This window comes from Myotis brandtii, unplaced genomic scaffold, assembly GCF_000412655.1.
Source record: "Myotis brandtii unplaced genomic scaffold, ASM41265v1 scaffold45, whole genome shotgun sequence".
Lineage (NCBI taxonomy): Eukaryota > Metazoa > Chordata > Mammalia > Chiroptera > Vespertilionidae > Myotis > Myotis brandtii.
Genome location: NW_005367209.1, coordinates 6,648,652 through 6,658,833, shown reverse-complemented (window position 1 = coordinate 6,658,833; position 10,182 = coordinate 6,648,652).

The window sequence follows — 10,182 nt, the reverse complement described above, 5'->3', positions numbered from 1 at the left end:
CTTTCCTCCGCTGCAGCGGGATCCCGGGGCAGCGCCGGGCGCTGAGCACCTCCTGAACGGCCTGCTCGCTCCCCGCTGCCGACCAATTGCACACCCTCCCTTCGAACACCTAGCCGACCTCAGGTTGGTAGTGGGCCCAGCTCTGCGCTGGGTATGGGCGTTAGAGGCTCCTAAGGTCACAAAGGATCCCGACCTTTTGCAGATCTTGGCTTGACGAGTTCCCGACTGCAGAGCCATAATCAAGAAACCTAATCCCACCGAGTCTCGGTCTTTTTGTGTGTAAAGCAGGGGAAATACCTCGTTGACAGTGTTGTCAGGAGTATATGCAGGACGTAGTTAATGATTTTGTCATGTGTTGACTTTGTCAGGATACCTTAAATATCCTATATTAATATTTTTGCAATCAATTACAAAAAATATTAGAGCTGTTTTCCCACCAACGTAATTGGCGCTTAAATCACTTAAATGGAATACCAGCTGAAAATCCTACCTCCGCAAGTAAAAGATCTGGGCAATCCCTATGGTGTCTCCAGCAGGTTTAACTGAAGGAGGACCAAAAGAAGGGACTAGAAATTAAAAGTACTTATTTTCCATATTCAAGGAAGGAAGAGACTTTTGGCTCAAGTTCAAGATATTTAGAGAAAACTTCACATCAGTATACAGACACTGAGAATCAGCCAATCACCGACAGCCTCATTACAGTGGCTCTGCTTCTGAAAGTCAGCCGGTCAACAGCTTCGCCCCGGTAACTCAGCTCCTGAAAGTTAGTAAATCAATCGCGGGCCCCAGGCTTCTGAAAGTGAGCCAATCATTGGCAGCTCCACGCTTCCGGGCACCAGCCAATCAGCAAGTGCCTCACTCCAGGGACCAGGCTTCTGAAAGTTAGCCGGTCCTCACGGTGACCTGACAACAGTGACCACACTAACAGAGCCTCCAGTCGGCCCATCGCTGGACTCTCCCGATTCTGAACCCGCCAATTCCTGAACGCTAGACTTCCCCAAACCCATAAGATCAGTTCTGGTTTTGTTTAGGGAGATGGTGCCTTACAAGTACAGCTTGCTTTTGCTGACCGACGAGAAATTAATCTTTTTTTTTCTTTTAATCATACTGAGTTCAATATTCCCCCACCTTGTCAAGTCCTAGGTTCGCAACCCTTCCAAGATTCAATTCTCGCCGTTATGAGTTTGGACTTGTGACAAGCGCAGTGTCGAAGCCAAGAGATTTTTAAAAGACAACTTTTTCAATTCTTGTGACAGCTGCTATTACTTTTTTTTTTTTTTTTACAACTCTATGGATATGTTTTTAGAACGTTTTCATCACCCTTTTATAGTAGTCATTCTACCATTTCTTCCCAACCATCCCAGCCTTGGGGAATCACTAGTCTTTCTCTCTACATATGGCTTTGTCTATTCTAAACATTTCATATAACAGAATCATGGAATATGTAGTCCTTTGTGACTGACTTTTTTTCATTTGGCATAATTTTTGCAAGTTTCATTTACGTTGTAGCATATACCAGAATTTCTTTTTTTTGCCCCAGAATTTCATTTTTTAAGGTTGAATAATATTCCATTGCATGGATATCTCTTTTTTTGTTTGTTTAAAGTATTACATATATCTCCTTTTTCCCAATTGACACCCCCCCCACTCACACCCCCAGGACAAGCCCCCACCTCCCCAGTGTCTGTGTCCTTGATTATGCATACAAGTCTCTGAGGTTGGACTGTCTGTTCAGTGTTTCTTTGTCTCTGGATCTATTTTTTTTTTAATGTTTTATTGATTTTTTACAGAGAGGAAGGGAGAGGGATAGAGAGTTAGAAACATCGATGAGAGAGAAACATCGATCAGCTGCCTCCTGCACACCCCTTACTGGGGATGTGCCCGCAATCAAGGTACATGCCCTTGACTGGAATCGAACCTGGGACCCTTCAGTCTGCAGGCCAATGCTCTATCCACTGAGCCAAACCAGTCAAGGCTCTTTTCCCATTTAATTGCCTTAGCAACCTTGTTGAAAATTGTTACCTCTTTTTTGTTTGAATCCCAAAATGCCAAAATGCAAGTGTGAATTTCATGATGAATTTTCTGAACAGTGGACATTTATTAAATGAGAAAAAGCCCCTTTGAAACTCTTTGTGCAGTGTGCAAGTGTTCATTCAATATTGAAAATGATAGGAAGTCAGATAAAAACCAACATATATTAACAGCTAGGAATAAAATGTGTGATTTCTTGAACTTGTATCAAAGTAAGCAATAAAACAATTTTGATTAAGGGAAATTTAGCCTAGCCAGTTTTGCTCTGTGGTTAGAGTGCTGGCCACTCTAGACCAGTGAAGGGTCTTGGGTTTTCTTCTGGTCAAGGGCACTTACCTCGGTTGCAGGCTCCTTGGCCCCTGTACAATGATGTTTCTCTCTCTCTGTCTCTCCCCCTCCCTTCCACTCTCTAAAAATCAATGGGGCCTGGCCGGTGTGGCTCAGTGGACCTATGAACCAGGAGGTCTCGGTTCAATTCCTGATCAGGGTACATACCTGGGTTGCGTGCTTGATCCCCAGTGTGCGGTGTGTAGGAGGCAGCCAATCGATGATTCTCTCTCATAATTGATGTTTCCATCTCTCTCTCCCCCTCTCCTTTCCTCTTGAAATCAATAAAAAAATATTTTTTAAAAATCAATGGGAAAAATATCGTCAGGTGAGAAATTTAGATGAGAAGATAAAATAATCATAGCAGAGGCTGCCCACACTGTATATTGTCATTCTTTCAGCTCAGATAACTCTTTATTTTGTCCTTTTCTAATCCTTACCTGAGGATATGTTTTTCATTAATTTGAGAGAGAGAGAGAGAGAGAGAGAGAGAGAGAGAGAAATCGCCGACTACAGGATTAAACCCACAGCCTGGGTATGTGCCCTGACTGGGAATCGAACCCAAGACCCTTTGGTGCACAGGACGATACTCACCACTGAGCGACCGGCCAGGCTTCAGATGACTCTTTGAATGTACTGCTACGAGAAGTATTTTCTAATTCCAAATTTGCAAGCAAAATTCCAAATGCCAGGACAAAATTACTGCAATAATTTAAAATGTAATAACTCCATTTCCTGTTGCAGTCATTATCAAAGCTCAAAATGGCTCATCTTTGTATGGTATCATCATGGATGCAAGTAATGACAATGCAGAAAAATGTTCGCTTTGCTTTGCAATACTCTTCTTGTGAAAAAGCTCCCTTATAAGGCTTTATTGAATAAAATCCCTTCCAGATGAGACTTCAGAAACAAGAGTAAATTTTTGCAGACTTTCTTTTTATTTATTGGTTGGTTTTAGAGAGAGAGGGAGAGAAACATCAATTTGTTGTTCCACTTATTTATGCATTCATTGGCTGATTCTTGTATGTGTCCTGACTGGGGATCAAATCCATAGCCTTGGTGTTTTGGGATGGCACTCTAACCAACTGAGCTACACGACCAGCACCAGAAACTTTCTTAGTTACTTAGGAATTGGGGAAAATTGTACTGCTTTTAGTGGAGATAATACAAATGTTAGTAGATGTTTGCATAAGGTGCAGACTTGTTTATTCAAAGTTGCAGTAAAACATGAATGATTCTTTGAAAGCTATTGGCTGTCCTGCTTGTATTCTGTATATTGCTGCTCAAAGAGCATCTGATGTCCTTCCTACTGACTTTGATGTAATTGTCATGAAATTGTTCTCTTACACCAGCACTTATACTGTTCAAACCCAAGTGATTTTGTTGCCATCCATTATCCTTCATTTCTCTTGCCTTCAAAAACCTAGCCAGTTTAGCTGCCCTAGCCAGTTAGTGCCCTAACTAGTTTGGCTCAGTGGATAGAGCGTCAGCCTGCAGACCAAAGGGTCCCGCGTTCGATTTTGGTCAATGGCACATACCTCCCTCTTTTCTCTTCGGCCCTGGTTGGGGCTCGTGCAGGAGGCAACCAATCAACGTGTTTCTCTCACATGGATATTTCTCTATCTTTCTCTTTTTCTTCCACTCTCTCTAAAAATCAATGGAAAAATATCCTTGGGTGAGGATTAAAAACAAACAAACAAATAAAAAAACCCACCTGTTAGTTCTCTTTAACAAATGGAGTTGAGAGAACACTCAGTGTATTTGAAGCACTGAAATCATACTTTACTTCTAAAGAAAAGGCCTCCAAAATTCTTATTGACTCTTAAAATACATTAAAGGAAACTGATTTCTTTCTTGTTTTGTAGTTTACAATTATCTCTTTAAAATAGGGTTATGCAAACTGGAAGAAGAGAAAACAGTGTTATTGAAGCAACTCCATTGCTGCACCTGTTGAATGCATTGAAGGAATGATTGATGAAAAATTTATTCCTTTAAGTATTAAGGCAATTCTTAATAAGGCCATTGCTTATGGGCATGAAAAAATATTCTGACTTGAAGTGGATGATTATTACAGCAATTGTCTTGACTAACTTTTAAAGTGGATTTCATCTCATGAAGAATTTAGATTCTTCTTTTTAATCTTTTTTTAAAAATTGATTTCAGAGAGGAAAGGAGAGGGAGAAAGAGAAAGAAACATTAATGATGAGAGAAAATCACCAATTGGCTGCCTCCTGCATGCCCACACTGGGGATGGAGCCCGCAACCTGGGCATGTGCCCTGACTGAGAATCAAACTGTAACCTCCTGGTTCATAAGTCAACACTGAACCACTGAGCCATGCTGGTCTGGCTTGATTCTTCTTTTATTAATTGATTTTTTTTTGAGAGAGAAATATATTGATTTGTTGTTCCACCCATTCATGCATTCATTGGTGACTCTTGTATGTGCCCTGATTAGGAATCAAACCTGCAACCCTGGCACCTTTTACATGGATATTACTAAAGACTCTTCCAGCATAGTAATGAGTGGAATTATCATGTATAGTATTAAAGTAGGAAGGAATAAATATTGATAACAGTGTTCGTTTTTGGTCAGTGGATCACATTTTAAAAAGTTATTGACTAAGAGATCAATATAATACTGAAAAGCAGAAAAACAAAGCATACCATGAAAGATGGTATTTGCTTCAACAAACCAAATTTTAAGAGCTATTTTCACAGTTGTTAACTTTATCCTAGTACATGTTAGGTATACTGGCTCATAAAACTAACATTGAGCATGTTTCTCATTAATGAATATTCAATAGACAAAAGAACTAAATAAGTTAGATGTGACCAGTGTAGAAGCCATGATACAAAAAAATGAGCATAGATTGTATCTTCAAGGAATTTTATTAGCAAACTAGAAGCCCATTGCACGAAGATTCGTGCACTAGGCCTTCCTTCCCCTGGCGGCCGGCACCGGTTTTCCTTCAGCACCCAGGATCCAGGCCTTTGGTCCGACCTGGCTTCTCCGCTGCGGCCACAGCGAGGCTTGGCTTCTTCAGTCTTCAGTCTTCAGTCTTCAGTCTTCGCTCTGTGCCTGCATATGCAAATTAACCACCATCTTTGTTGGGTTAATTTGCATAGTTGCTCTGATTGGCTGGTGGGTGTAGTGGAGTGATACCAATTTGCATGTTTCTCTTTTATTAGTGTAGATTCCATAAAACAAGGAACTATTAAGGAGAACAAAATGGTCAGAAAGATATAATTAAAGGAGGAAGTATATAATTTTGATACTGATAACATTTCCTGTAACAAATGCTTTTTTAGTATATATTCCATATTATTTTTCTTTTACATCTATGTATATTTGCATAAGCAATTAGATATAATTCAAATTTAACTGGTCCCCTTGTTTTTTGTTGCTAAATCTGGCAACCTATTCATGGGTGATCTGAGATACTACATGTAGCCCACCTAATGAGGGTCTTTTAAAAGTTTTCACCTGTAATCTTTCTTTATGGAACTATAATTTTCTTGCAATAAAATGGGTAACAAAATGAACAATTCAATGAATTTTGACAAATGTACTGGTATACAGTTATAGGATCATTGTCCTCAATCAGGATACAGAACATTTCCATGACCATAAAAAATTCCTTGAGGTCCCTTTGCAGTCAAATCCCCCACTCTGGCCCCAGACAACCACTGATTTGATTTTAATGGCCATAGATTAGTTTTGTCTGCTCATGAAATTTATATAAATGGAATCAGCATAATGACTTTGAGATTCATTCCCCTTGTTACATGTAATTTATTCCTCTTTACTGATGAATAGTATCCCATAGTTTGAACTTCTATTTATTTATACAATTTTTTTCCATTTATTTAAGAGGTAAATGTAACTGGGTATGGTGTTTTGGGGTGTGGAAACAGGGAGAGGTAGGAAGACCTGGACCAGCTAAGAGACCTTACCTGAGATAATGATTTCCCTTTCCTCAATGCTCAAATTATGATCTTGAAGATACAAAATAACAAAAGTTTATCAGATTCAATTTTTATTTTTTTGCCCAGACTATTTCATAATTGCCTATGGTGGTCTGGAAGGCTTCTCAGAAGAATGATGTTTGTGCAAGGGATCCAGAAGATGAGTGATCATTAAAAGCTATAATTTGAAAACACTGTGTTCTCAGCACCTTTCATGTAAACCTTTGTGGTAGCTGAGCTCCGGGATGGGCCCCAGTGATCCTTACCTCCTGTATTCATGCCTTTGTATAGTCTCCTCCCACATTGAATAAAGTCTGGCCAGTGACCAACAGGCTATGGCAGAAGCTGCAATGTGTGACTTCTTAATATTGGTCATAAAAGAACATGCAGCATCTTCCTTAGATCACCTGCTCTAGAGAAAGGCAGATGCTATTCTAGGAAGACACTCAAGCAACTCTATTAAGAGACCCACATGATGAGAACTGAGGCCACCTGCCTAAAACCAGCACCAAATTGCCAGTCATGTGACTATGCCATCATGTCATGGAAGCAGATCTTTCAGTACCAGTCAAATCTTCAGGTGACTATAGCCCCAGCCAACATCTTAACTTCAGCCTCATGGAGAGACCTTATGCTAGAACTAATTAGCTAAGCTGCTCCTAAATTCCTGACCCACAGAAACTACTTAACGTAATATATATATTTGTTGTTGTTGTTGTTGTTGTTAGAAGTCACTACTTGAGGGGTAATTTGCTATGCAGCAAGAGATAAAAAATACAGCCTCCTAATACTTCTATAAGGTAAGAATTAAGTATATTTCTATTATATAAATAAGGAAACTGAATGTCAGAAATGTGAAGTGCCTTGCCCTGACCAGTGTTGCTCAGTGGTTTCATCGGTTCATGCACCAAAGGGTATCCGGTTCGATTCCCAGTCATGGGCACGTACCTGGGCTGCAGGTTCCATCCCCAGCCCCCTGGGTGGGGTGGGTGTGGGAGGCAACCAACCAATGTGTCTCTCACACATTGATGTTTCTGTCTGTCTCTCTCTCTTTCCCTCCCTACCATCTCTTCCACTCCCTCTAAAAATTAATAGGAAAAATGTTGGGTGAGGATTAACAAAAAGAGAAAGGAAGGAAGGAGAAGAGGGAGGGAGGGAAAGAGGGAGGGAGAGAGGGACTTGACCAAATAAATATTAGAGCAGGTTTTTTCCCTTGACAAATTAGTTATTTCTTTTTCACAACCTGTCACCTTGCATTTTCCACTAAGCAAGGCAAATTAGAATTGAGTTTTGATTCTAGCTCTTTCTTCAATGATCATGTTGCTAACAACTCTGCCTTCTAGGCAGAGAATAAGGGAAGGCCATTAGAGGCAGAGAAAACAACAAATGCAAAGAAGTGAGGGTTTGATGTAATCCAGCTGCTTCTGAAGGAACAGATGGGCAGTGGGTCAATTTGGCTAGAGATTAAACTTCCTGGGGAAGGAGTGGCAGGGTGAGGCGGGAAAGGAGCTGGTAGCTGATGTGGAGAAACCTATAGGCCATGCCAACAATTTTGGATTTTTCTACAGTAAAAGACGTTAGGCAGGGAAAAGATATGCTTATATCTGAGTTTTCAAAAGACCCTTTGGTGGCTTAGCAGACATTATTGGTGGCATGCTGGCCCACCTTCCATGTCAGCGGCTAGAAGAGCTGGGAAGTTGGTGACTGCTGGAAGCCCTCAATCATGGCTGAAGAGAGTTGTATATATACTCCTGCTTCCCACTCCTCAGCTGGGACAACTCTGAGGCACGTGTTCCAGAGCAGTTCTCAGAGTTCTTCAGGAGATATAGCCCACAGTGCTAACTTGCTGGGAATACTCACTTCATCAGCTACTTCTCCTTCCCTGAATCTTCCCCACTCTCCTGCTGATTTTTCCTGGGATTTCCTCCCAAGTAAGGCGGTAGTTGCACTCAAGTTCTCGCCCTGGCTGGTGCAGCTCAGTTGCTTGAAGTGTCATCCTGTACACTGAAAGGCCGTGGGTCGGATCCCTGGTCAGGGCACATGCCTAGGTTGTGAGTTCGATCCCTGGTCCCCATAGATGGGAGGCAACTGATCAGTGTTCTCCCCCCCCTCTCTCTCTCTCTCTCTCTCTCTCTCTCTCTCTCTCTCCCTCTTCCTCTCTAAAATCGATAAAATTCTTACCTCAAGGTTTACTTCTGAGCAGGGGAAAAGGAGGACTATAAGATGAAACAGATGGAATAAGAGGTAATATACCACATGTTTATTCAAATGCTCATTAAAATGTTGATTCTTCCCAAACAGGATATTTCTAATGGAACTTAAAAAACTGATCCCCATGGTCATTAATAGCAAAGTTGGTTGTGGAAAAGAACAGGAGATGAAACTTGCCTTACCAAGTGGGATTTATTATAAAGCTATGTTAGTAATAAGATTTACTATAAAGCTATCATAATGGCACAGGGAGCACAGGGAGAGGAAAACAGACCTAAACATGTATGAGATCTTGTTGTATAATAAACGTGGCATTACAAAACAGTAGGGGAATTTGTGGACTATTCAGTAAGTGGTGCTGAACAATTGATTACCTGTGTGGAAAATAATTAAATCTCTATGTGACACAGCATGCAAAATAAATAGCAGATAATTTAAATGTGAAAAACAGAAAATTGAAGTTATTAAAGCACATCTTTGTAACTCAGGGAAAGGGGGGGATTTCTTAAATGAGATAGAAAAATCAGAATTCTAAAGACTAACATATTTGACCAAATCAAAACATGTACAACAATGCATAGTATACAACTCCACACCAGGAAGACAATCCAATTAAAAAGTGGACGAAGGACCAGAGTAGACACTTCTCCAAAGAGGACATACAGAAACGGCCAGTAGACATGAAAAAATGCTTGACGTCACTAATCATCAGAGAGAGGCAAATTAAAACTACAGTGAGGTGTCTCCTCATACCTGCCAGAATGGCTACCATCAATAAATAAACAAAAAACAAGTGCTGGTGAGGATGTGGAGTAAAGAGAAACCTAGTACACTGTTGGTAGGGTGCAGCTATTGTGGAAAACAGTATGGAGTTTCCTCAAAGAATTAAAAATGGAACTGTCATTTGAACCAGTAATCCCACTTCTGGGATATATCCTAAGAATCCCGAAACACCAACCAGAAAGAATATGCACCCCTATGCTCAGAGCAGCATTATTTACAATAGCTAAGATCTGGAAACAGCCCAAGTGCCATCAGTAGATGAGTGGATAAAAAAGTTGTGGTACATTTACCCAATGGAATACTATATGGCTGTAAAAAAGAAGGAACTCTTACCCTTTGTGATAGCATGGGTGGACCTGGAGACTTATGCTAAGCGAAATAAGCCAGTCAGAGAAAGACAAATGTCACATGATCTCACTTATATGTGGAATCTAATGAACAAAATAAACTGATGAACAAAATAGAATGAAAGGCATGGATACATGGAACAGCCTGACAGATTTCAGAGGGGAGGAGAGGAAGATGGACTGAAAGAGATTAACCAAAGATCATATATGCATAGTCCATGGACACAGACAGCAGTGTGGTGAAGGCCTGGGGTATGGTGGGAGATGGGTGGAGAGGGGCAAAGGAGGGTAAAATGGGGGACATCTGTAATACTGTCAACAATTAAACAAACAAACAGTGCATAGTATAACGAAGCTAACTTCCCATGCTGTAGCATGGATAAAGCTTGAAAGTACTATGCTAAGTGAAAGAAGCCATCACAGAAGACTGTATTGCATGATTCTATTTTTATGAAAGGTCCAGAATAAGCAAACCTATAGAGAAAGAAAGTAGACTAGTTTTGCCAGAGGTTTGGA